Here is a 25,101-nt window from a genome sequence, read left to right on the forward strand (position 1 = left end):
AAAAAAAATCTCCAGTACCTCAAGGCTGAGCCTACCCTGCTGGGTAACTAGAATGGGTGCAGTCCTTTCTTCTGCTCCAACGTCTCTCCCTACTGGTCCACACCAACATTCTACAAGAAACTACAAGCCCAAGCTGCTCTATGCCTAATCTACATCCTCATTCCTGCTCACCTCCACCTTTGCTCTCTGCTCACTTCTGTGAAACTGACACAGCACTAGGGCCCAAGCCTTCATCCTAGCCATCCTACCCCTGCTGCCTACCAGGTCCCACACTCCTCTGCCCATCCTCTCCAGCATGTTCCAATGATGAAGATTTTCAGTCCCCTCTCCTTACATGTCTTCTGCCTCCTTTCATTAACTAGACTCTACCTTTCTCCCAAGGCTTCCTCCACATTTCAGGAAGCCCTCTCTTCTGCTAGTCACTCCTCCTCATTTGGAAATGCTTCCAGACCTGCTTCCCCCAGTCATTCTACCACCATTAGGTATCACTCCTCCTCCTCTGAGGTTCCCACCACACTCTCATGATCCTTGTCCCTTTCTCCCACAGACCTCCCAAGACACCCTCCCACCTTCTCTATGACTTGAGCATCTGACTCACAATCTCTCTTTCACCCTCTGTCCACCATCATCACCCTCTTTGGGGAAACTGAAGATTCTACCCAGTCCCTTGCATGACTGCCACATGACCTGACATAAGGAATGTAACTTAAAGCTGATATGCTTAACTGAGAGTGCCAGGGGAGGCAACACATAAATGTTGGAAGAATTAATGAACCATGTAGCCAGGAAAAGAGACCCTTACCTTAAGAGTCACAGAACCCCTTAAGGGAGGAGGTGTCTACGTTCAAGGACCTGGCCAGTCTTTGGGCACTTATGTCAAAGTCAACAACCAGAACTTTTGGCCAGAGTTCCTTCGTTGTTCTAATGGTCCTCTTTTCCCTGAAGTTTCATGTATAAAGGGATGGAGGGAGGATCTTTGGAGGTCTTTGCTGCACATGTGGGGATGCCTGCTTCTGTCAATTCTCCCAGTCAGGACCTTTGCTGACTGCTCTCCCCCACACACTTTCAGCCTCCCTGGTCACCAAAGTGATTGAGTTCAGACTTGCCGGGTGATGTATACTTTCTCTTTTTCTATTCTGTCTTAATTATTATCTGCTATTTATATGTATACACCTGCTAACTTACACTATTTGTAGCAATAAAATTTAATTGCCTATGAAGCTTGTTTTAGTGTGTGTCATTGTAGCTTAAGATCTGAACCTAAAGCAAAAGTACTGCGCAGTCTCCGTAATCCCTTTCAATTACACCCTCTCAGATGGAGACATTAGTATCCACACGGGGGACCTCATCCCTAATCCTATACCCATCCCCCATCAGGGTGGGCCTGGCACCCACAGTCAACCAAACTCCACTTCAGGATACTGACCTCTGAATTTCAGTTCAACACACATTTATGAAGCATCGTACTAGATGCAAAATACTCTGCAAGATGCCAGAGATCTGAAGATCCAAACAGCCTTGGCTGTTCCTGGGGGGGTGGAAGTGGGGGGCCAGGGATGACAGTGAGATGTAGAGATGACAGCACATACAAAGCAATACAAGATAACTCCAAGAAGGAAGGAGTGCTGATAAATGGGGTGAGCCCAAAGCTCTGGGAACCAGAGCAGCGGAGAGAGGGCAGGTCAGGCCTGGGGCCCAGCCAATATAAAACGCAGCAGATCAAGGTGAAGCTAGAATGTCAGGTACTAGGAGGCACTAGCAGGTCAACATGACTGGAACAGAGAACGGATGAAGGGGAGTAATACAAAATAAGATTAAAAAGGTAAGTGCAAGTCAGATTATGGAGGCCTTTAAATGCCACACAGAGGATTTTGTATTTTCTCCTAGAGGTCAGGAAGACCTGGGTTCAAATCCATCCTAGCTGTATAACAATGGACAGCTTGCTTAACTGCCGTCTGCCTCAATTTTCTCATCTGTAAAATGGGAGCAATAATATCACCTACCTTCTAGGGTTATTGTGAGGATAAAATGAGCTGACATATGTAAAGCAATTTGCAAATCTTAAAGTGCTAATGATTATTATTGGCAATCAGCATTTATTATGTACTACTAAGTGCCAGTAATCCAGATGAGAGGAAGGGAATGAAGGGCAGACCCCATAGCTGCCATGCCCAGACCTTCACTGCCTTCTTCCTTCCTGACCCACTCTTAAGCCTCCACTGGAAACCGAAATGCGTGTTTCTAGTTCCCCTAAATTCTCTACTCTGACCTGGCTTCCTTCCATACCTGATCCTGACTCTAAAGATCTGAAAAATTCCCTCTTCACCACTGGCCTTTCCCCATTATCACCCTGCTAACCTCCCACCCTGGGCAGCATCCTGATTCAACCACACAAGCAGAAGTTTCTCAGAGTCACACTATGGCTGGCACAGTGGAGAGAGCCTGGCTCTGGAGTCCAGAAGACTCCCCTGAGTTCAAATCCAACTCTGACATTTACTTCCTAGCTCTGAGACCCTGGGCAAGTCACTCCACCCTGTTTGCCTCAGTTTCCTCATCTATAAAATGAGCTGGAAAAGGAAATGGCAAAGTTCCAGTATCTTTGCCAAGAAAACCCTAAATGGGGTAACAGAGTTGAACATAACTGAAAAGAATTGAACAAAATGCCTGCTACAAATTTCCACCAGCAATCTGACCTCATCAAGCCTTCCCTCCACTACAACTACACAATAGGCCATCTGGCTATCCCCACAACACACTAGGCCAAACTTTCTGTCTTTTCTCCTCAAGCAGGTCTCCCCAGCTTGGCCCGAGCAAGTATGCACCAGGAGGTGGGCAAAGTCCCTGCCCTCCTCTCACCTTCTTCCCCTTTGAACACCTGGGATGAGGAGGGTCTCCTGCAGAAGAAGAGCGATTTGGCACCCAGGCAGCTCAGTTGAGTGGGCACCACATCCTCTGAGAAGACACAAGCAAGAACCTGGTGGTGTGAGGATCCCCTGCAGTGCAACAGGCATGAGTCGGCCCCTCTCTCTCCACCTTTGCAGTTGCCTGCTTTTGGTTCCCCGAAGCACCCCCACCCACCCCATCCCAGTCAGCAGAGTAAGCTTAGAAAGAGCCAATAGAGGGAAAATTGCAAAAGGGAACTTAGATGCGAGGTCAAAAGAATCTAATTTACAAACTGTATCACATACTAACCAAAAATCTTATCCTAGTAACATGTGAGGGGATCAGGGCAAACCCCCAGATTCTGTGTCAAGGTCTCCGAGCCCATGATGTGTAAGCACAAATACCAACGGGTGCTGATCATTTTGAGATGCTGTAGACATGTGAACTTGGCAGTTGGACTGACAACTCTGAAATGATATGGATATGTTCATGCGCTAACCCCAATGTGGTACAGATAAGAGTTGATCTGTCCCCTCAAAAAATCTATAAAAACGGCACCTGCAGCTCCTGCCCTCCAGAGTCCTAGGCTCTCCACCAAGTCCAAACCACATTGCAGGAGGGTTAAGCTCTGCCTCTCCTCCAGTCTGTCTTCCTGCCTTCTTCTTTCCCTGCTTGTCTCTGTACTTTCTGTAATTTTTGCCCCCATACCCTCTGTGGTCATTCCTGTGACTGCTGTCCCACATCCCAATGCCCACTGGGTCTTCCCTGGCAATATCCAAAATACCAGGCCTGCTCAGTTTGCAAATTTCATAAATTAACTATCAATTCACATGCTCTACTAAATAGCCAAATGCCTTCCCTTCCCCCAGTCATCCTTTCTTTGCGGGGCCTCCAGCACCTGATCCCCTCACTCAGCTCCCCTCTGTACCCTCACCTCTCTCTCCACCACTTCTCTCAAAGGTCCCTTCATGGCCATGTGCTTCTTCCTACTGACCTTTCTGAAGATTTGCACAAGGCTGCTCTCTTCAGCTTCTCTACAGTCTAGTACAAAGCTGATTCCTCTTCCTCCTCCCACTCACTGACAGGCACCCCCATCCCCAGGGACCTCTTCTCCTTCTACTCCCTTAAGAAGGAGAAGACGAGGCCTCCATTCTGTCCCATGCAACATCCCTTGCTCCATTCCCCATCTTGAACCCTTGTCTATACTGTCTTCTTCTCTTGAGACTCTGTCATCTTGCCATGCTTCATTCAGCCTTGGATTCCTCCCACCATCCTCTGCCTTCACTTCTGCCCACGTTACTGAATAAAACTGAAGAAAATCATGTACCCATTCTGATTGGATCCACTAATTTCTGTTCCCCAACCTCAACTGGGTTCTCCCTGCTACTAGGCAGCCCTCCTATACCTTCCTCATCCACACTATACCCCTCTTCATAGTCACCATTCCTCAAAACTCCCATGGTTCCACCTCCCCCCACTTCTAATGTTGGCATTCGAGGCCCTTCATCACCCAACTGCAGCCTTCTTACACCTCATTCCCCTCCTCGTTCTCTTGGATCCAGTGACAGATACCAGCTTCCTTGCCATTTCTAGAAACAAGACACCCTTCGCTTGGTGGCAGGTATTTTCTCTGACTGTTGCCCATGCTTGGACACTCTCCCTCAAGGGGTCCAGGCTTCCCTGTGTTCCTAAAAACCCCACCTTCTACAGCAAGCCCTTTTCAAATCCTCTTAATTCCAAGCGCCTCCCCTCCATTAACTACTTCCTGTTTATCCTTTTTCTCAAGCTCAAGAGGTGACACAAAGCTTGTTTGCTGGCTTACTGGCTTCCCTATTAGACTGAGTCATGCTCCTCTCCAAGAAAAAAGGACAGACAACATCACCGACCACTTCAGTTCAGGCCCTCCTCATTTTGTATCAACCAATCAGTCAATTAGCGAGCATTAATTAAGCACCTTGCCAGCCACAGCTCCAAAGGCTGAAAACAAGGCAGAGCCAGTCAGCCAAAAAGAAACCAGAACATCCCTCCCAGCTGGCATTAATTCATCAATTAACACCAGGGTAGTAGCAACAAGTTGCCATTTTTCCCACAAGCAAATCCAGACAGACAGTCAACGGCCTTGATAGAATCATGATACACACCAAGTCTATGACATGCCGTACTCCTCATGGCCCCCAAACCTCAGCCTTCTCTCATTCCGCACAAACTCATCAACATACAGCCTGCTTTCCATCCTAAAATCCACCGGAAGGCTGAGGGGGACTGATGGCCTAGTTCCCTGCTCTATCAGAACTAATTAAGAAGGAGGGGAGGAGGGTTGCACACTCATCCCTCAGGCACCATCAGGTCAGTTTCCAAATTGCTGCCAAGAAGTAGAGTCAAGTTTGAAGTCAACTCCAGGATGCCTGCTTTTGGGCAGGACCAGGTGATGCCAGGCAAGCAAATATCCCAGCTCAAAGGTTAGAGTCTCTGCCATGTCCAGGTTTAGGGATGACAAAGTCAGTACACATCAGAAGGGGGCCTCAAACCCAGGTCTTCAGACATCGTGGAAGGTTCTATGCACTACGACACAAAGACTCTGCTGCCTCTATTGTCACAACTAGAAATCACAGGTAAGTAGAAATATCTGCAGATATAAACTATGACCCCCAACACAGCCAGGCAGAGATGAAATGTTGCCAGCATTTGGTACGTCCGTTAAGGCCTGGAACGCATTTCCAATAACACACTTTGCATTCAGAGATTTTACTACAAAATATGCAATATGTAAAAGTATGCTCAAAATATCATTAAAAACTCACCAAAATAGCACAAATATGCCAGGGAACAAATAAAATATTCTTCTGAATTTAATGACAACATTTTTGTTACTGTATACAGTATGGAGAAAAACAGAACAATTTTTCTGCAGCATAGTTTTCCCTCTGCAGCGTCTGTGGCTCTCTCCTGGTCCCCCCTCTCCAGACCAAGAGGCTCCCTGACCCCAGGACAAGCAATGGGCTCCTTGCTCTCGTTGTCCTGTCTCGTGAAGGTCACTCTCATTTTCATTTTTCAGTCTGCCCTGATGCCCCTGCAGCTAGTGATTTAGCAGGCTTTTTCTCAAGCCCCAGAGGTGACACGTAGCCTTCCTCTCCCACAGCCCCCCCTTTCTCACTTAGGGGCATCCTTCCATGTCTCCCTTTCTGTGAGCCTCCTCAAGTGCCAGGATCTAAGTTGACTTCTCCATCTCAAGCTCACCCCCTACCCCCACACCTTTATTAGCCTGAAACAAGGAACTTCTTCTCAGCCCACCACAACCTCCGACTTGACTCCTCCTTCCACTCACCTCTCACCTTAACTCTCTGTGCTTTCCGTAATTCATCTGTCTTGGTTCCTCACCTCAGGTATAATCTTCCTCCCTTCACAATCTGGACTCTATGCAGCCCAACGTATCCCAATAGGAATTTATTTGTCTATAGCCCCATTCAAGGACCCTGTGCTAGTTCCTTTCTAATGAGTGGATACACCCCCACAGAACAGGTGAGTATAGACTGTTAACTGGCTCACTGTTGTTACCCCTGACCCAGCCCTGGATCATTTTTACCAGCCACCCTCCCCACTCCAGTTCACAGGTTACTGAACCCCCTGGAGGCAATGAGACAAGCTTTCCCATTGAGTCTACATCATCCTGTGGAGGCTGCAGGGACCTTCATCTAATTGACTCTCCCACTCCCTACCTCTCTATCACATAATCTTTTCTTTCTTTATACCACCTACACTGCACCCTGTGCACAAATATTTGTGACAAAATAAAACAGAACCAGGACGAGGTTCGATGATTCCTCCAAAGGAGAAAGGGCAACGTCTATTCATTTCTTCCCCCCAAATATGGTGAAGACAAAGGAGTAAATGTATGAACGGGCTTGGAGAGTCCCAGGGGAAAGGCATGATACAGAACCATCACAGCTGGCAAGGCCCTGCATAGAGTGCAGGGGAAGTTTTCAACCCTTTTTGCATTGCAGAACCCTTTGGAGTCTGTAAATTTTTAAATGCACAAAATAAAATAAGGAAATTAATTAAGGTTTAAAGTTAATGCACCTCAGGTGAAGAAGCCCTAAGCTGGTCTAACCCTTCCTCCCATTTTACAGACAAGGAACACTGAACACTTAACAAGTCAAGTCACTTATCCAGGGCAGTGCAAGAGAAGAGCAGCCGAGCTGAAACAGACCTCAAGACCCCAGACTCCCGGCCTCTTCCAAATTCATTATTTATTATCTGGAACACTCCACCTTCTGCGAATGCACCCTGAAGCCTAAGCCATCGGAAACCAGGTTCCTTTTCGTACAAACTGCAGGACGCTTCACAGCCCTAGAACCAAGGTCCAGCTGGAAGCTCCACGTGTTAATTAGGCACTTACTGCTCTGCTAAGTCCTGGGGACGGAAGGACAGGGGGAAGGCCCTGCTCTCGCCAAGCTCCTAGGCGGGACCACAGACAAGCCAGAGCGAGTCTGCACTGCAGAGAACCTAGGGAGGTGAAGGGGGTGGCTCTGGAAGGCCATGGGGGATGGCATGAGGGGCAGGCGAGGCTGGAAGCAGCCTGCAAAGGAGGGAGGGCGGCAGGGTCCCAAAATATGAAAATGCAGGAGAATAAATGCGTAAGGCCAAGGGGCCCCCCAACCCCGCTCTGGACACCCAAAGACGCCAAGGACCCCCCCCCCCCCGGAAATGACCAGGTGAGGTGGCTGGGTCCGGCACCCACCGAGCACAAAGTGGGGGGTGAAAGCGTCCGGAGGCTGGGGGATCCTCGAACCCAGGGACCTTCGGGTCGCTTGGTTCGGCCTCTTCCTTTTACAGAGGGGGAAACTGAGGCAGAGGGGGCAGGTGAACTCCTAATCCCCCCACCCCCAGGATCCAAGGCATCCTTCCCAGCTGTCTGACCTAGAGAAAGGGCCGTGACCTCCCAAGGCGTGCTCCCACCCAGCGAAGATAACCACGTGCTGTCACCACCTCACGAGGCCGCGAGAGGCGGTGCGCATGCGCGAAAGGCGGGAGGACGCCTCTTCCCCACCCTTCCCACCCCCATCGGGCGCATGCGCAGAGGGTCCCGGGGCCCCGCGTGCCCTCCCGGAGAGGGTGGGGGGAGCGGGACGCGGGGAGCGTGCCCCTCGCCGGCAGGGTCGGGAGCGCTAGGCATGAGGGAAGACGCCCCCTACGCACCTAGGCACCCGGGGCAGCGGGGGCGGGGCCCAGCGGCCTGGAGCGCGGCCGACGGGAGGCGCGGCCGGACGACTGACCCACGGCCCCGGGAGCTCCGGCGCCCTCCTCGCTGAGGCCAGGCCACCGAGGCGGGCAGGTCACTCACCGCTGCGCCCGGCTCCGGCCGCCGCTCCGGCTCCAGGTTGCTAAGGAGAATGTACTTCCGGGTCGCAGGCCGAGCGACTACGGGCTGCGGCGTGGGCCAAAAGAGGGCCGGGGGCGAAGCGGGCGCAGGGAAACTGAGGACCAGAGACCGCCAGGGCCGTGCCCGAGCTCACGCCGCGCGTCCGCGGGGCGTGGGTGCGGAGAGCTCCCCCTGCACCCCTCCCACTCAAGGGCGCCTCTCGCCCGTGACCTCCTCCCGATCTTGTGGGGCCACCGACCGCGAGCTCCCTCCCCACGCACCCCCATCAGGCAGCAGGGGGCACGCGGTGGGCCCCGAGTCCGCCTCCCTCCCTCCGTCCCTGTCACCTTCACCCGTGGGACTCCTAGCCTGCCACCTCGCAGCGCTCCTCGGGGCTCCCCAGCGGCCCCCTCGGACCTCAGCCTGCGCAACTGGAAAGGGAATAGGCACTTATGAAGCGCCTGCTGTGTGCCAGGGGCCGTGCTCCTCGGAGCCTCGCCAGCACCCCGCCCTGCGAGTCTCCCCAGGACCCCCCAGGAAGGGCCTGAGGCTGGACTCGAACTCAGGGCACCTCCCTTCTCTTGGTGGTGCTAGACCCAGGGTTCGGGAGGCCTCCTGGTGAAGCCTCTGGGGCCCCTTCTCAGCAGCACAAAGCAAACAGAAGGGGCAGGAGCCTGCATCACTACGGTCATCCCCGGTCTTGGTGAGCCATCGTCTGCCGGGGGATGACCGCCACGGATGCCACACATGCCACACATGCCACACACGGTGCTGTCCGTTGCCTAAATTCCCTATCAAAGGAAATGCTTCATTTCACAGGGGTCAGCGAACCGTGAAGACAAGTCCTTTCTCCCCAGGCCTCCCTCCTCCAGGGCAGCCCAGCACAGAGCCCTGGCACAGTACCCCTTGAATCCGTGTTTACTGATTGGTGGCCTGAAAAAGAACCCTGGATTCGAACCTACCACCGAGTAGTAGCCAATGTGATGGTTGGCAAAGTGCTTTCTATCAGTTCCTTTAAACCTTGACCACTGAATCAGGTGCTGTCCTTTGAGAATTTCTCCAGAATCACTGACCACTAGTGAATGTCTAAGGATCCGGGCAGTCTTCAGCTGGGATCTCCCTAGCTCTAAATCCAGTACTCTATCGTCTGGCACACACGGTCAAGGTGTGACCTGGGGCAAGTCACCTAGCCTCTTGGGATCCCACAGAATCTCACAGGAAGAATGAGAGACACCTCTACACATCCAGGCCAGTGGTCATCCAGCCCCCAACTTCTTTCCCTGTGTCTTGTGAAATGTGAATAGGATAAGGATTCCGAAAGGGGATGAGATACACACCTGTCTCTGAGCCCACACGTAGGGCTCCTGGCAGTCGACTTGGTTTTAACTCACTTAATCAGAAAACCACAAGGCTTTTAAACTGATATGAAACCCTTATTTTTTTTTTAAATAAATCCCAGGGGAACCAAGAATCAGCTTGGCATAGCAGATAGAAAACCCAGGTTCTCCATAGCCACTGTGTTACCCCAGGCAAGCCCACAAGGCAAATAGACCAAGTCCCCAAAGAGTAGCTGCTCCCCCTGGGTGAATCCCCTGCCTGGACCTTACCTACATCCAAAAAGATGACAGGTCAGGACCAAAGAAAGCCCTTTCACACTAGCCTCCCATCTCAGTGACTGCACAAGCACAGGCTCATGCACCTGGACAAGCACCTCCACCATCCTCTCCCCTCCTACCTGAGTGAAGTCTGATAGCGACCTAATGCCAGCAGACCGAGCCTGACGCTGCCCTCCTTCCACCTCCCAGAAAACCTGGGCACACAGGAACACCAAAGAGCAACAAGAACAGTGTCCTAGGAGAGAACTTCCCTTCCTTTTGTGGAGGAGATGAAGGCCCAGGTAGGCAAGCCTCTTTGGCTCTGGCCCTCAGTCAGCTCCTGGAATTAGCACCTAGTCACAAAAGTTGACTGCTAAATAACTGTGCTAACTAGAGAGAGAGTGGGTCAAGTTACTCTCTAAAGAGATCCCCTCATGGGGGGGATAAATCCCTTTGTATGGATGATAGAATCATAGGGGGGCAGCCAGGAAAGGGAGAGAGCACCAGGAGGGAGGACAAAGAAGGAGAAGGGAGCCCGAGGAGGTTTCATGACCTCTCTGCGCCCATTTCATAGGTGACATTGTTGAGGCAGAATAGGGAATGTGAACAGAGGAGGCCCAAGCTTCTAGAGCTGAAAGAGTCCTAAGAGGTCATTTAGCTCAACCCCTTCATTTTACAGGTAAGGAAACTGAGGCCCAGGGAGAGGCCATGACTTGCCCCAAAGTGTTTAAGTGGCAGAGAGGCAGGGCCCCCCACCTTTTGGGTCAAGTTGTAAACTATTTACTGGAAATGCATAGAGAGGAATGAGAAACAGTCTTACCTTCTTTCCAGGTCCCAAGAACACAAAGGGGGCTCAGTAGGAGGGCAGTCAGAGGGAATGAGTGCCAGGCATCCCTGAACTGTGAGGTCTGAACCTTTGAAACCCAAGGGAGTGGGTGTGCCCAAGCATGCCTCAGGAGGACTGTGGGAAGCTGCTCCTCCCAAATGAACCTCCTTGACAGATGAAACAGGGAGAGAAATTCCCTTTATGGAGAGGTCCTGATTAAGATAGTTCAGTCAGCCTGGAAGTTCTGGGTCAGTTGGATCCCCTGAGCCAGGTCTCCAAGTGCCAGGGACCTTAGAGGCAATTTAATCCAAACTCCAGCTCACCATTTTACATGCATGCAAACTGAAGACCCAGAGAGGTTGTGATTTATCCAAGGCTGTGCTGTGTTTGATCCTGGACAAGTCACTGCTTCTTGTTTGCCTCAGTTTCCTCATCTGTATGAGTTGGAGAAGGATTTGGCAAACCGCTCTAGTGTCTTTGCCAAGAAAATCCCAAATGGGGTCATGAAGAGTTGGAAACAACTGAACAACACATACAGAGACAAGATTCAAACCTATGTCCTCTAGCTCCAGGACCAGCTGGTACTCTCTCTGTGGGACCACACTACCTCATTCCCTTGTGCCTGACTGTGCAAAAAAGTTGTTGGAAGCAGGAGGGGATTGGGAAGAGAACCATATACAGAAGGAAACTCAACTTCCTGGAGGTGGATTTTTATGTGTCCATACTTAGAAATGTGCAGAAAGAACCATGGCAGAAACTTGGCAAAAGAAGAGGAAGGGAATGCCACCACATCAAAACCCAGAAGGAAAAACGCAAGGGAAAGAAAAGAGGGAATCTACCGTTAGAGGGAGTAGCTGATGAAAAACCACCCGCCAGGAGGAATTACCAGGCCAAGCTGCCCTGGGTTTCCCAGAGAGAAGTCAGTGCAGCATCTAGGCCCCTCAGGAGCAAAGATATTAAGGCCCCATCAGTTGTTGGTACTGTGAGGTATGCACACTGGGTATTCTGAGGGGACAAGACCTGCCCTGACCACTTATGGCTTTGGATCCTGAGACATCAGGTTGGATAAAACATCCTGTATTTAATGTCACATTAATCTTGAGTTCCTTCTGGAGAGCTGAGGGCTCCCCCAAAACAAATTCTAATGTTCCCAGGGGAAATCCTGCCTGAGGGTACAAGCTGAAGAGGCTCTCCAGCATGGAACCTTTGGCTTAGAACCTACACTTTTGAGTTCCTATGGCCCTATGTTACAGCAGCTGGAGCAATCAATCAAGTAAGCAATGGCACACACTGGGCTTCCTGAACCCTTTGGATCCACCATGAGGGAGATTAGACCCGATACATTGCCTGGAAAAGCTGGGAAGCAAAACCTTCGTTCCAATATATGGCACTGCTCTTAAGAGTCCCTTCACACTGTGCTTTCCTGTCCTGTCTCCTACTTCCATGTTTTTTAGACAGGCTGTCCCTCATCCCTGGAAAACTGTCCACCCTGACCTCCACCTCTTAGAATCTACCCTAGCTTCCTTCAAAGCACCACCCTAGGATTAGCTTCTAAAGGAATTCTCTTCCAATCCCTCCAACTGCAAGACCACCCCCTGAGGAGTTATTATATGGTGGTGGTAATGGTAGTGCTGTGTGTGTGTGTGTGTGTGTGTGTGTGTGTGTGTATGTGTGTGTGTATGTATAATGTTACACCACCCTCTCCTCACTGGCACTGTAGATTAGGTTCCCAAAGGGGACCTGTTTTCATGATTCTAGAAGTATCCCTGTGGGTGGCTATCCTCCTAACAGAGTTCATGAGCCCCCATCACTATCCTTTCCCTTAAAAATCAGCCAGTAGATCAGCTCCTAGCAAAGGCATCTATTCAAATGAGATAGCAAAAACAGTAGATATAAAATATTTCCCCCAACCCCAAAAAAATGATGTTCAGTTGTTTTTTCAGTCATGTCTGACACTTTGTGGCTTTATTTGTGGTATTTTGGGCAAAGATACTGAAGAGTTCCTTCTTCATTTTATTTGACAGATGAGGAAACTGAGGCGAACAGGGTGAAGTGACTTGCCCAGGGTCACACAGCAAGTACATATGTAAGACCCGATTTGAACTTATGGAAAGGAGTCTTCCTGACTTGGGCCCCAGTGTGCTCTCCATCCAGCCATCCAGCTGCCCCACCAGGGAAATATATCTCACAAACACACCTAGAGTCCAGGATGGGAAAAGTGTGGACATGAACTTAAAGCACAACGGTAGAGAAGCGTGAAGGCACTACATGGCTCAGATCTTCACTCAGTTCTTTTGGGGAGTGGTCTTGGTGATGGATGACTCACTACCCGCTCAACCAGACTGGCTGCTCCATGAGTCACTTGAGTTCTCTACCTCCTTCCCTCTGACTATGCTTTACTGTGCTCTGATCTGTTGGAGGGCTCCCATGCTCTTTGGCCTGGGCCAAGGACCCTTAGTCCACAACCAGCAGAAGCCTGTGCCTTAGAACAAACTCTCTCAGAACCTTGGTTCTGACCTTTACCACCCCACTTCCCCCTTCTCACCCCCAAGTATGAGGTAAGAGATCTGCCTCTCTTGCCTGACAATCCTTGCTTCAGGGCCAACTCCTTCATATAGGGATTCTTCCTTGGCTACGGGGTCCCAATTCAGGTGGTTACATTTCCCAGATTCTTACTGGGGTCTTAGGACTCCCGATGCGCTTACGGACCAAGGGAAAATGCAGCCTGGGCTCTCCTCCGGCCATTTTTTCAGCTGGCCCCTTCATCTGTTTACTGCCAGCCCTTTCTAAAAGCGTGGCATGTTCCCTTTTCATCTGAAGGCCATCCGTTTTGTATTTCTGCGTCCCTGTCTTTTCACCTCTGACCTTTTAGTATGGCTAAAGTCTCTTTAAAAAAACTATTAGGTATAGATTTTGGGTTTCTATGAACATGTTTCCCCCTCCCCCAAAAAGAAGTGTGAGTGTTACGAGGGCAGGAGTTGCTTCATGTTTGTCTTTGTTTTCCCAGTGCCTTGCACTTCCTGGCATGCAGCCGATGCTTAATAAGTGCTGGCACTCCCTTCCTTTTTAGTCCCACTTGCCTCAGTCCCAGCTACAATCTCTCATCAAAAGACAAGATTAGGAAATGGCTCCACTGGGTCCCGCAATGAGCAGAGTCTCACTCTGGGCCAAAACCAGAGCAAGGAATGAGATGTGGACGGCACTCATTTCATCAATCCATCCTTCTAGGGAAAAGAATCAAACCAGCTCGTATTACTTAGGCTGAAAAGTATCTAAAGGGAGATGCTTTGAATGACCAAGGCACTGTGGGGCAATGGTGAGAGCAATGACTTTAGAGTCAGAAGACCTAGGTTCAAATCCTGCCTCTAACATGCGCTACTTTTGTGACTTCGGAAGAGATGGTTGATCTTCTTGGGCCACAGTTTCCTCCTCTGTAAAATGGAGAAGTTGGACTAGTTGGTCTCCCACTCAGGTCATCCTCAAGGCTACAATCATAGAAGGAGGGAGGAGGGGGAAGGGAAAGGCAGAGCAGGGTCAGAACAGCTGCCTATCCCGCAGAATCAGCAGTAAACCCTGGGCCCCAAGCTGCCTGGCCACATCTGGGAACAGCTGTTGGCCAGCCGGAGCTGTCAGGCTCCCTGGCAGAGGGAGGGGAGGGGAGGAAACCACGTATCAGCATGACCTCATGTGAAAGCCCTGGGCCCCCCTATCTCAAGAAAGCATCCCACCCCCTTGGCCACCACAGTCGCTGCGGAGCTCTGGCTGCCCTGGCTGGTCACAGGAAGGTTAGCTCAGAGGTGGGGGTTGGGCTGGGGATTTTGCAGGCTCATCCTCTTGGGGGGCCAAGAGAGCTCCCTTCCCAGGCTCCTTCCCATACAAACCCCTGGGCAAGAGATTAGCTCCTGTTTATGTTTTCCAGAGCAGCCCCACGGTCCTGGCAGATGCGGCCATCTAACCTTGACCACAAGGTTGCTGGCTCCTCTGGGAGAACCAACGGTACAGCCCTGCCCAGGTTGGCATCTGCAGGGAATCTTGGCAGGCCCCATCTCCAATCTGCCAGCTTCCAGTCTGTCAGGGCAGGAGCCATTCATTCATTCATCAGGCTGCAATCCTTAATAGTAATGATAGCCAGCATTCCTATAGCATTGTAAGGCTTTGTAGCCTTGTACGGACATTATCCCATTTTATCCTCACAACCACCCAGTGATATAGGTGCTATTATCATCCTCATTTTACAGATGAGGAAACTGAGGCTGAGAGAGATCGAGGGACCAGCCCACTTCCACAGCTAGTAAGTGTCCAAGGATGGATTTGAACGTGTCTTCCTGACTCCAGGCCCACCCGGCTGCCTCCCGTGCAATGCATGGTTCTAGTCCTGCCTTGAAGAAGTTTGCATTCTCCTGAGCCAGGTTAGGAGCATATCCAGACAGTTTATGGAAGGGTTCAGGGGAAGACTAAAGCAGAAGACAGCCCTATTAGGGTAGAGAGGAGCCTGCCCTCCCCCAGGCTTGCCTTGGAGCCCCCAGGGACATCAGAGGCTCCTTGAGGGAGTGACTTGCCCAAGGTCACATGAGCAGGAGCGGTTTGGGGCAGAGTTGAGATTCCAGCCTAGATCCTCTGAATACAAGCCCAGTGCTGAACCTGAGTTCAATCTACCCTAGATCCTAGCTGGGTAACCATGGGTAAGTTATTTCATGTGAGCCTCGGTTTCTCCACTGAGTGATGGCATGGATCAAATGAAATACTGAATATAAAGGGCTTTGCAATCCTGAAGGTCCTATTAAATAGGAGCCACTCTTATGAACAGTATTTAGGATCTGAGGTCCTGAGTGGCCCTCTGGGCCTGGGAACATGACCACCTGGCTTAGGAATTTTGGCAGCCTTTGGCCTCAGGGCAACAGAGAAGGGCTTGGCTAAAGACTTCCCCAGATGAGCAGAGAGCCAGAGTAGCAGGCTCCAGAAATGGAGATGAAGATACATCGGTGGACTTGATAGGGAACAGGTGAACAAATCCGGAGCCTTCCAAGCAGATTCTCTGTCTTCTCCCATTCCCTCCCCAGCCAGACATAACTCTGGTCTCCTCCTTACCTATCTGAAAGGCTCCAAGCCGTCCAATCAGCTCCCTCACACTTCACCCATCTGGGGCTGGGGCATGTTGCTTTCCCAAGCTCTTATACCCCTCGACTTTCTCCCCATTCATGTGGCCACTCTTCTCCCCTTCCCCCCTTTTCCCAGATATCCCAGGGGTAATTCAATCAGGAAGGATGGGAACAAGAGATTGAGAAGTCCCGGAGCCAGGGAAAAAGAGAGAAAACAGCTGTGCCATACGCTGACAAAGGCAGAGAGGGAGTGAGCAGGGGAGGCAAAGAGGGGCTTCCATTGCCCCTGCCAAGCTCGAGTTTTCTGTTCCCTTCCCAGCCCGGCTGTGGCGTCAGCAAGGATCTGAGACAGCTGCTCTCCAGTAGCAGGTGTCCACCCAGAGCAACAGCAAGGCCCCCCAGCTGATCGCTGTGACTCACTGCAGGCCTGAAGACTGAGGAGGCCTGAACAACCTGCTAAACCAGCCCAAGGCAGAGGCTGAGAACTGGCTTGGCCCCAGGAAGGCAGGAGAGTTTTCCAAGGGGAAAACACCCTGGGGCTGAGGGCATTGGAGGACAGGAGCAGGAGCCTAGGCTCTCAGGAGCCTGGGTGAGACCGGAAAAGGCATCTCCATCCCTTTAGCCAACAAATATTCATTCAACCCGATAAGCCCACAAGAGACCCATTCCATGTCCTATAGCTAAACAGAAATCCCCTCTGTGATCTTCTGGACAAAAGGTAATCTAGTGCAATTGGAAAGAGCCAGGGGACCTGAGTCTGGGACGCGGTGAAGCCACTTGGTTACCTTGGACAAGTCACCATCCACTCAAGCTGCTTCCTCTCCAAAGGGAGGTAACTTCCTCCCTGGGGCCCTCCTCTGAAGGGGAGGTCCTGCTCAGAACCTGAGGAAGCCCCCAGGCTAGCCAGCCATGCTCACTCCTCTCCCAGTTCTGCTCCTGACTCTTGCTGGTCCCAGGTGCTCTCTCTCCCCTCCTCCCAATTTTCAGTTCTCTTTTATGTATTGCCTTCCTTTGTTGAAATGGAAACTTTCTGAGGTCAGCCTAGATCTTTCTTTCTGGTTCATATTTGAATTCTTGGCACTTACCCTTATTCCAGGCACACAGATGCTTAATAAATGTGTGCTCTATGAGAAGGGCACCCTAAGTGACCTCCACCCTTCCGACTCTGGCCCTCTGAGTTATGATAGAGTCTCCCCTTGAAAATGTTCTATGATGAGAAACCTACCACTTCCCAAGACTGTTCCACTTTTAGACATCTCCAATGATTAAGGTTTTTCTTATTAAGTGCTTGTTGTATACAAGACAAAGGCAGTATGATGGTGGATAGAGTGCTGGTCTTGGAGATGGAAAGATCTAGACTGGAACCTAAGTTGTCCCTACTCTGACATATACTCACTGTGTGACCTGAGGGCAAGTGACTTAACCTCTCTCAGTCTCATGTTCCTCATCCTTGGTAAAAATAAGAGCACCTACTTCACAGGGATTGGGGAGGATCAAATGAGCTAATATGTGTCAAGCACTTAGCAAACCATAAATTGCCATGTAAATGCTACCTATAATTAGGATACTTCCCAGCCATCCCCGGCATTCCTCTGCCCTCCAGCCTCAATGACATCCACATCGCCATCCCTCCCCCTGGAACACTGGACCATGCCCATGGGATTCCCACGACTGATGGGGAGTTTTTGTGCTATCTTTGCCAGCCTGTCCCCTGCCTGTGAGGCTCACCTCCCAGCTCCTTGATTCACTCCCTGAAGGCAGGAGCTGCCTAGTTTGCTTGTCCTTAGCACATAGTAGGTGTTTAATCAATGCCATACCTATCTAGTTATTTCTCTATCTAGTGACTTGCCCAGGATCACATAGCTAACCAGTGTCTGAGGTCTTACAGATTCTGACTCCAGTGCTCTTTCCTTCTCTCCGCCGTTACTTGTAGAGAGATCAGAAGACTTGGCCAAAGTCACACAGTAGGTGGCAGAAGGGCCTCTGGCTGGGTTGCTCCTTGAATGCTAATCTTTTCCAATTTTTTTCTTTTTTGACTTGGACACAGCCACCTAGCACCAAACACTAGGTGGCATTATAGGAAAGACCAAGAAAGCCTCTAAAACCTCAGGCTGCAGGGAGGTCATTTGCAAAGGTCAGAGAGAGCTGGTTGTCCAAGGCGAGAATGGCAATCCTCTCATGGGGTGGGCTTATATTTTCTGAAATCCAATTCTGTTGAGAACAGACAACTAATAGATGTACAAGGCCTGGGCTCTGCTTATTCCCCTCTGATCCTTTCACACCTGGGGTCAGTCCCCAATCTACATGCCTGGCAAGATTCCCACTCAGATATTTTACTTCTTTGTATCTGTAGCACTTGGCCCAGCATAAGGTCCAGGCTCTCTAGGTGACAGGCAGATGCTGCCCTGCATAGTGTTGCCAACTGACACCAAGTAATGAATGCTCACCCACCGACTCCCTTCCTTTCTCATTAGGACTAAGACACTGCCCTTTGGACTCACTTCTCCTAGGCTGCCTCTACCATCCCCTCCTGTGGAAAGAGCACCCACAGACTGGCTCCTTGTTTCCATGTGACTCCTCTCCCTTTCTCCCACTTCCACCCAATGTCAGGAACTGATCTTTGGGTTCTTGTCCTATTAAGAACTGGATGGGATGTCAGAGGCCACGTAGCACAAGCCCTTTGTTTACAGATGAAGAAGCTGGGGCCCATGGAGGAGAAGGGACTAGGCCAAGGTCATCCAGGGGATGAGCATCTGAGACCAGCTTTGAGTTTCCTCCTGACCAGGAGATCTTTCCCAGAATGCAACAGGCTCCTCTGGGGAAACAATGGGGATTCTTTTCAGGTATACCTTTGACAAGACAGATGCTGCTGAAATTTCTTCTAGCCATGAGGCTGCGGTTTATAGCACACGTTACAGCCATTATCTCATACCAGCCCCATTTTACAGACAGAGAGAGGGGAGGGAGAGGAAAATCATGTTTCAGATGCTGAGAGAGAGAGAGAGAGACAAGGAGGGAGAGGGTGAGGGAGATGGGAGAGGGAAACAGGAAACAGAGAGGCAGAGATAGAGACAGAGAGCTAGAGACAGAAACAGGCAGAGATAGAGGAGGTAAAGGGAGAGAGGGAAGAGAAAGAAGTGAGGAGAGGAAGGGTAGGGAGAGGGAAATCATGCTTGAAACTTACTACCTGTGTGTGTGTGTGTGTGTGTGTGTGTGTGTCCGTGTGTCTGTGTGTGTCTGTGTAAGGGGGGAGGGAGAAGAGAGACAGAGAAAAGCAAAGACAGAGAAGGAGAGGGGAGGGAGAAACAGAGAGGCAGAGATAGAGACAAGAGGGAGAGACAGAAACATTCAGAGAGAGAAAGGAAGAAGAGGAAAGGACAGAAGAAAGAGTCAGGCAGAGATAGAGGAGGAAGAGACAGAAAGGAGAGAGGGGAGAGAAAGAAGTGAGGAGAGAGAGGGAGAGGGAGACTTACTACCGTGTGTGTGTGTGTGTGTGTGTGTGTGAGGGGGGGAGGGAGGAGGGAGAGAAGGAGGGAAGGAGGGAAGGGGAGAGAGAGAGAGAGAGAGAGCTCGCCAGCAGAAGAGAGCCAAAGAGAGTGAGAGAGATCTGTGAAGTAGTTTCACAGTCAAGCAGAGTTCTTTGAACACCCTCATCCAGCTGGCTGGGTAGGATGTGGTCACTGGAACATGTCAGTGGTTCCCTGAGCTGCCGTCTATCACATCTGGTCTTTTGATTTGGAAGGCTGGTGCATGAGGGCTCCCCAGGGACCAAGGCAAGGCCGTTGCCTGTCAGGTCACTGGAGGAGCCCTATCCATGCCTGAGGACAATGGAAGCCATCAAATCCAAAAAGGACCAAGAGCCCCTGAGGTCTAGGGAAAAGGAAAGAACCCAGGCTCATTCAGGACAGATACCAGGACTCCAGATGCAGTCCAAGTCCATGCCTGGGGGCCAGGGCATTGAGAGTCTCATTTTGGGGGCGGGGGGAGAGGATGGAGTCAGGGCTCTGAGAGGTTGAGGGGATGGATATTCCTTAGATCTGGAACGTTGCCAGAAAACTAAGAACTGAGTCCCAGCCTCCTGGCTCTGGGGGCCTCCTTTATTCGCCTGGGAAATGGGCCCTTCTCTGGCACAGGTCCTTCCTGTCTTTGAAACAGCTGAGCTGCTGCTCTTGACCCCAGAGCCTCTGGATGTCCTCACATGCTCCCCAGCTCCCCCAGAGGCCCCAATCCTCTCGATATAGAAGTGAAGATCTCAGAGGGTGTGGTTCTATTGGTCTTGAGCTGTCTCCCCAGTGCCTAGCAGAGAGCCTGGCACACAGTAGGTGCTAAATAATTACATTGATCATTCACTGTAGGAGAGAGAAGTTTGCTGAAAATGAGAAAGCTTTTCCCCTTTTTAGTCTCTAAATTAAAAAAAAAAAGTGAAAGAATAAATAATGACATCATCTGCCTGCACAGGAGAAAGGGGTTGGGGACCATCTGAGGTAGGCAGTGAAAAGGGGCCCCAGGACAGGGAGAAGAGAGCAGCTGGACTCATCAGGTGGTAGTTTCCAGAGACCAGCAAAAAGCAATGGATGGGAAGCTTTCCCAGAATCTTCAGCCTGCAAAGCCTGAAACTTTGAATGACCCACATGCACATGAAAAGGTCAGGGAGGCAATGAGGTAAAGTCAGGAATGGGCTGACTTTGGAACCGTGGAACCTGGATTGGAAGCTGGCTTCTCTGCCTGCTTCGAAGGCAAGCTGATGGTACCAGAAGTAGAGCACTGGACCTGGAATCAAAAATCAAGCCCCAGACACTTCCTAGCTGTGTGCCCCTGGGCAAGTTACTTAATCTCTGCCTCAGTTTCTTCAACCCTAAAATGGGGATAAAATAGCCCCTACCTCAAAGGATTGTTGTGAAAATCAAATGAAAAAATAGTTGTAAAGGACCTGGCACACTGAAGGCCCTTAATAAATATTTCTTTCCTTCTTCCTTCCTTTTGCCTGTGTGACCTTAGACAAATAAGTCATTTCATTTCCCCGGGTCTCAGTTTCCTCAAATATAAAATGAGGGAGTTAACTTAGGTAGCCTCTGAGGTCCCTCCTAACTCTAGACCTAGGAACCCATGAAATGGATGCAGATTGTCAAACATGATGAGGTTGGTCCCCTCCTCCCACTCACAAACTGGAGAAATAGAGAACTGGACAGATAGAAAGTCTCAGAGTAGAGGAGCTGACCCTGCTCAAATCAGATCATGGAGAGAAAGGAGCTGAGAGGTGGACACCTTGTGTGTGGATCCTACTTGGGATGTGGTCCAAGCCAGAGCTGAGACCCCGGTGGGTCCCAGAGTATGGGCTCCAGTTTCTCCCTACCAATACTTTAGGCCAGGATTTCAGCTGAACCTGAGCACTAGAGATATAGTGCCCAATAAGGAGCAGCATACAGATGTCACCAAAGGTCGCAGAAGGTGTATGCATTGCCTTGGCTATATACATAATCTAGTGACTGTGCATCTCTACTAGTATATTCTATGTGTTGTCCTCTCTTCCCATTGACTTTATGGAAGTATACCCCCAGTTTAAGGGGGAGATGTTCTGTACCTATTTTGATTGCTGTACACTTTCAGGAAATTTCTTTGTGCTCATTTTTCCACTTGGTTGACTGCTGGAGGGAAACACATGAGGGGGGCTCATGCGTTATAGTTTAAGGAATGCAGGCCCACGAAATGTATTCAACCTGGGTTATAGAGTTGGAATTAGGACCTCAGAAGTCCTCTCTTCCAGATGAGAAAACAGAGGTTTAGACCTGCCCAAAGTTATACAGGTAGAGCCAAAATTCAAACCCAGGACCTTTGTCTCCAAATACAGTTCTTTGCAGTACACCACTGACTGATTTGATTCCGTTCCAGAATACTTGGGCTACACCCTCAGACTGAGCCTTTAGAAGGGACATCTAGAGAGAATCAATCAGCAAATATTTCTTTAAACTCCTACTGTATGCCAGACATAGGTGTGGATCCCCCCAAAAAAACCAGTCCCTGTCCTCAGCCACATTTTATTGTGAAAAGGTTGTAAAGGTAGGTTATAGGCACATGCAAAATTAGGGAAGAGGGATCAGGAAAGGTTTCATATAGAAGGTCACTCAAGACACCCTGACGTCAAATATTCTAGGCAAGGAGACCAGAGATGATGTGGAGAGTACCTGAGAGGCAGAAAGAGGTCAGTTTGACTGGACCACTGAGTGTTAAGAGTGGAGTAGGCACAAGGCTAGAAAGGTAGGCTAGAGACAAGCTGCAAAGGTTCTTAAATGCCCAACAGAAGAGTCTGCATTTGACCATAGAGGTAATGGGGAGCCATTGGAGTTTATTGAGTAGTGGAGGGACTGGACAGACGTGTTTCAGGAAAATCTCTTTGTCAATCTAGAGAGAACCAGTTAAGACAGGTAGAGAGAAACCTGTAGGATACACAGACTCCGGTTACTTGAAGGGGCGTCATCCACCTGCCTTCATGCCTCAGTTTAAGTAGCCCAGCACCTTGGGCATAGTAGCACTTCCCCACCTCCAGACCACCAGCAGGCCTCCACAGCCATCATCCAATAACCCTTGAGAAAACAGGAGCCCAGTGTCTGCAGGTGCTGCATCCTTGCACCCCCCCCAACCCAAACAGCAGCTGGGTCAGCCAAAGTCCCACAAAACAAGTTCCTGCCCCCCAAATCTTTGGCACCGTCAAATCAGAAACAGATTTTTTATCAGTGGAAATGGCACTCAAGAAGATATCTTATCATCTGCCTTGCTGCTGCGCCCTCAGGACTGGGGGAGGGGGAAGTGCCATCTGTTCTGTAGCTGGGTCCTCTGCCCTGATAAAATGTGAGCTCCCTGAGAGCAGAGGCTGACATGATTTCCTCATTGTATCCCACCACCCAGGATGATGCTTGGCCCATCGAAAGGATTGCTTTTATACTCTCTGAAAAGGAAGAAGCCTGGACTGTTTAGGAGATCAGTTGTGTCTTTTCTGTTGGATTAAATAAAACTCAGCCTGTATTTCATATATGAAACAAATTGCATGCGAAGGTGAGACTTTTTTCTTTTTCTTTCTCTTTTCTTTTTCTGTAGAGACACAGACACAAAGTGTATTTTTCGGATGTCCTCAGGGGAAGCCTTGGGTCAGGGCATGAAGAGAGATTAAATGTGGTCAGAGAAATCCACATAAGAGGTTCCTAGTGATGGGGTACACATGTGGCCCTCTAGGTCCTCTAGTTCAGCCCTTTGACTTGAGGATCTGGAGGGCGACATGTGGCCTCGAGGCTGAAGGTTCCCCACCCCTGGATTAGGTAGAAACAGAATTCAACTTTGGGTCTGTGGAGGTCTTCTCTCCAATGGGGAAATGTGTGTGTGTGTGTATGTGTGTGTGTGTATTTCTGTAGCTTTTTTAGATACAGTTCCAATTTTGACCTTTCATCAATTCTACAAGATAATGTCAGAACATGAAGAATTCTCCGTTATACTTTTGGGGATACTGAGGCACAGAGAGGTTATTTAGTCCCAAACTATAAAGTAATTCACTACAGAACCCAGACAAAAAAACTCAGTCATCTTAGTGGTCATCATACAGATCACCATTTTTTTAAAAAGGGGAGGCAGTATAGTATAATGGTTAGGGCACCGGACAGGGAAACCAGCATACAAATCTCACCTCAGACACTTAGTATCTGTGTTACTCCGGGCAAGTTATTCCTCCCTCGGCCTCAGTTTCTTTCTCTTTAAAATGAGGAGGCCGTCTGGCATCAGGGTCCCGGAGCTCTCACTCGAGTTCTGAGTGCCCTAAGGGCAAAGCCGAAGCGAAGCGAGGCCCCCCAGTTGTTCGCAGCTCCAAGAGAAGAGGAAATCTGGGCGAGTCTCCGACCCTCTGGATCCCCTTGCTCTTAAGGTTTGGAGAGGGAAGGAGAGAGCAGGAGGGAAAAGAAGCCACCATCCCGGGAGAGGCTGGAGCCAAAGGAAAAGGGGTGAATCAGCGAACACTCGAGCTGCAGGGGAGAGGGCGACCCTGGGGAAGCAGCTGGAAGCTGGAAGCCCCCCGACCGTGCCCTTGGAACCGCGCATCTGGCCCAGGCAGAGCACCTCAGTAAAACGAGATGGGTGGGGTGCGAGAGGGCATCCCTCCCCGATGCTCGTCCAGTCGGTCCTCAACCCCAACCACGCCCCGTCAATTCCAGTGAAATTTATGGGATTTCCTCCCGCGCCCCTCTGAAATGAGCCCCACAAGCCTCCTGCCTCTCCCGATAGGACCCTAGGGCGCCTGGAATTTTCAGGGGAGATCCCTAGTGGGAGGATGGGGGCACCAAGATCTCCCCCCCCCACCCCGTCTACTGAAGGGGCTTCACGGAGGCCAAGGGAAGTATCTAGGGGTATCCCTCAAAGGAAGTACCCAGCAGCAATCTAGGATCTCTCGTCCTCCTCTTCAGCCGTCTTCTGCATCTTCTGGGGACCCTCTCTTTCCTGGGTGGAGGGAGGGAATGCTAAGCGCTAGTTCCCTCCTTTTCCACTTGACTCTTTTCTCGACTCCAACCAGAAGAGCCTGGCGAGCGAGTTCTAGTATGTTTGAGGTGCGCAAGGAAGCCCCCGCCACCCGCTCCGAGCTCACAGCCCCGGGTGAGGCACAGGACAGGTCCCGGCCTTCCTATCTTGGCGTGTAGTCCGAGGGGCAACGCAGGAGTGGCGTGGGACTCGGCCCCTAAGAGCCAGCTCGCTCGTTAAACAGTTGAGGAAACTGGGGCACAGGGACATTGAGTACCATGCCTAAGGTATCTTAGGTGGGATTTGAACCCAGGTGCTTCCCACCATACCAGACTGCTTCCCTTACTGACTGGCTGACGACTACATTCCAGGTCACAGTCTCCTCAAGTGTAAAATCAGGGAAATAACACCTGTAGCGCCCGCCTCCTGTCTGGTTCAAATGAAATCTCGTGGGTTAAGCCTTTGAGCGCAATGCAAACACCACTTATTAAATGTGTCTTAGAAGAAGAGGAGGCGGGCAGAGGAGACGGGAGTGCCCAGAGTCCACGCCTGTCCTTTCTCCTCGGGAGTGCGGAGTGGTAAGAGGCCACCTGGCCAGAATCGAACAGCGGCAGGCTCCGCGAAACAGCCCACCCATCACCGGACTGACCCACTCCTGTGCGCACTTGCGCTCGGCGTGGATAACCCCATCCCACCCCCCGTGGGGCCAAAGGGCTGGCTCTCCTTCAGTGTGCCAAAGTGCCCGGGCCGGTGGGCAGCACCAAGCCCCGAGACCAGCTATCTCTTCTTGGAGAGGAGCCAGCAGTGGCGGCCCCTGGTGGAGTTACGGTCAGAGGTGTGCAAGCT

General features: G+C 50.6%; 1 protein-coding gene across 4 annotated transcripts in view; it reads right to left on the bottom strand.

Annotated features, from left to right (window-relative positions):
* Window positions 1–10,747, bottom strand: part of DIS3L2 (DIS3 like 3'-5' exoribonuclease 2) — a 393,028-nt gene extending 382,281 nt beyond the window's left edge. The window contains exon 1 of one of the 4 annotated variants that reach the window (XM_072637426.1): window positions 10,658–10,747. The gene's annotated coding sequence lies outside the window, so the exon portion shown is untranslated. Of the gene's footprint in view, window positions 1–8,079; window positions 8,195–8,224; window positions 8,296–10,657 lie in introns of those variants that run through there. The other 3 variants (XM_072637425.1, XM_072637427.1, XM_072637424.1) reach the window with 3 other exon arrangements.
* Between the last annotated feature and the right edge of the window lie 14,354 nt (window positions 10,748–25,101).

This window comes from Notamacropus eugenii, chromosome 2, assembly GCF_028372415.1.
Source record: "Notamacropus eugenii isolate mMacEug1 chromosome 2, mMacEug1.pri_v2, whole genome shotgun sequence".
NCBI lineage: Eukaryota > Metazoa > Chordata > Mammalia > Diprotodontia > Macropodidae > Notamacropus > Notamacropus eugenii.